This window comes from Mus pahari, chromosome 21, assembly GCF_900095145.1.
Source record: "Mus pahari chromosome 21, PAHARI_EIJ_v1.1, whole genome shotgun sequence".
In the NCBI taxonomy this organism is placed as follows: Eukaryota; Metazoa; Chordata; class Mammalia; order Rodentia; family Muridae; genus Mus; species Mus pahari.
The window spans coordinates 25,854,960-25,857,787 of record NC_034610.1 but is presented as its reverse complement, the minus strand read 5'-3'; positions in this window follow the sequence as shown (position 1 = coordinate 25,857,787).

Genomic DNA, 2,828 nt, shown 5'->3' with positions numbered 1-2,828 from the left:
TCTATATATATATTTCTATATGTTCTATTCCTCTAGAGAACAGTAGTACAGAGAGAAAACCTACATCAGAAGTAATCTACTAATCTATGCATCCCTAACTGACTCCACTAACCCATGTATCCCTAACTGAACCCGCTAACCCATTAATCCCTAAGTGAATCTACCAATCCATTCATGACTGTGTGTTATTTCCCTCATTATTGTGATTCATGATCCTGACAAGAAGCAACTTTAGAAAGGAAGGGGTTATTTGGCTCATAGACTGAGAGAATACAAGCCATTGCTACCACCCTCACCCCCACCCCTGGGGGGAGGGGAGCATTCTCTCAGGAGCAGCAGGTGGTTGGTTACATTGTATCCCAGTCAATGGAAAGAACCCTTGGTGGTCTGAATAAGAATAACCCTCATATAGGCTCATCTCTTTAAATGTTTAGTCATCAAGAAGTGGCAGTATGTCAGAAGGATTGGGAGGCTTGGCCTTGTTAGAGGAAGTACGTCACTAGGGGCGGGCTTTGAGGTTTCAAAAGCCCAAGCCAGACCCAGTGGCGCTCTCTCTCCCTGCTTTCTAAGGATCTGGATATAGAACTCTCAGCTCCTTCTCCAACACTAAGTCATAATAGACTAAAGCTCTGAAACTGCAAGCAAGCCCCAGTTAAAGGCTTTCTTTTGCAAGAGTTGCCTTGGTTCACAGCCCTTTGAATGGAACAGATTTGGAGGGGGCTGCACTCCCTCGGGGATCCCCAGATACCCACAGTGGATGTCTGCTCAGCCATGTGCCCAGTGCTGACTTTATTTCCTTTCTTGGTTCATTTTCTAATAGTGTGGCTTGGGGGCAAGAGCTTCTTGGGGCTCACTTCTCAAATTAAAATAAAGCATTTGTGTTCTTGTACATGGGGTGTCAATATGTCTGGGTATGTATGGGCGGGGTGCCTGGTTTCTCCTTTAGAATCTGAGGATCCAGAAATTTCTCTTTGTGCTGTGATGTACCTCTCATCTCAGTGTGCATCACCCTGGGACTTGTTAGCAACACTGCCCTGGGACTTAGCAACATCTCCCTGGGACTTAGCAACATCGCTTTGGGACTTAGCAACATCATCCTGGGACTTAGCAACATCGCCGTGGGACCTAGCAACATCGCCCTGGGACTTAGCAACATCTGGGAAGGTGAGTTCCAGATGCAAAATTTTAGCACAGCAAACTTCTGCCCCTAATGTGGTTCCTTCCAGTTTCTGTCTCAGAATGATAGGAGAGACCCTGGTCCTCTGCACTTTCGCAGCCAGGGCTATTTCCCATAAGAGTCCATAGGGCACTCGGGAGGACTCGTCTCTGTAGCTCCTGAGGTGTCAGGTCCCCTGTTCATAGCAATCTGCCTGTTGTGGTTAATCTTGTCAACATGACTGGCTTCAGAAACACCTAGAAATAATTTCACATGTCTGTGAGTGTGCTTCCAGAGAGGTAGTATACAGATTTTTGTTTGGGTGTGTGTGGGGTGGGTGTTCAAGCACCTGCTGGAGCAAGAGTTAGAGATAGGTGTGAGCTGGCTGTCGTGGGTGCTGGAAAGGAACTCCTGTCCTCTGGAAGAACAAGCCAGTGCTCTTAAACACTGAGCCATCTCTCTGGCCCTTCCCAAAGCATCTCGCCAAGATGACAAGACTCACCCTGAATGTGGGTGGGACTGGTCCATGAGCAAACTCTCCCCTTACCTGAAGAGGACAGAGTGAGCTAGGCACTAGCCTTCCTCTCTCTGCCTGTCCCTGTCCCAGTCCCGTCCCTGTCCATGTCCCCCTCTCCCTCTCCCTCTCCCTCTCCCTCTCCCTCTCCCTTCTCTCTCCCTCTCCCTCTCCCTCTCCCTCTCCCCCTGCCCCTTCCCCCTCTCCTTCCTGATCATGGACATTTCTGTTTCTGCCGCCACAGCTAGAGTGCTCCATCCACCTAGATGAGCTGTAGCCTCGCACTGGGAGTCAGAATAAGCCCTTTGGTCCTGAAGTTGCTTTTTACCAGTGATTTTGTCATGTCCGTGAGAAAAGCACCAGGCCTAACCTGGCCTTCTCTCTTCATTCAGGGTCCTGGAGGATTAACCCTCTCAAGCCCTCCTCTGATTTGTCCCTAAGGCCATTCATACACTGATGTTCCATCCATTTCCCATCGCTTGCTTGGGAGCAAGCCCTCCAAGCTCATTAGCTCCCGGGAGGCAGCTGGAGCCTGCCCGCCTCCCACTCCCCTGCTACTTCTCACACCTCCTCCAGCCACTCTCCTGCAAACACAGCCCCTCTGCAGTTTCTCTATTCTTATCTCGACTGTTCCTCCATTCCTAGCTCAGACAGCCCCCTTCCCAGGAGTAGTTCTTCACCCCTGCCCCTCACTCTTCACCCCTGTTCTCCCATTCTTCACCCCTGCCCCTCACGCTTCACCCCTGTCCCTCATTCTTCACTCCTGCCCCCTCACTCTTCACCCCTGTCCCTCATTCTTCACTCCTGCCCCTCACTCTTCACCCCTGTTCTCCCATTCTTCACCCCTGCCCCTCACTCTTTACCCCTGCCCCTCACTCTTCACCCCTGCCCCTCACTCTTCACCCCTGCCCCTCACTCTTCACCCCTGCCCCTCACTCTTCACTCCTGCCCCTCACTCTTCACCCCTGCCCCTCAGTGTCCTTTCAGCCAACATAGATGCTTACTCTGAATGGCAGTCATAGCTCTGGAAGGTTGCACTGGACGCCTGTCTTTTCTAAGATCTCTGACTCAGAGTCTTGGTGGAAGAGGGGTCATTTCTACTTTAAAGGCTCATCTCTCCTTGTTTCCCAGGGCTCTCGGTTCCTTCCATCGCTACCG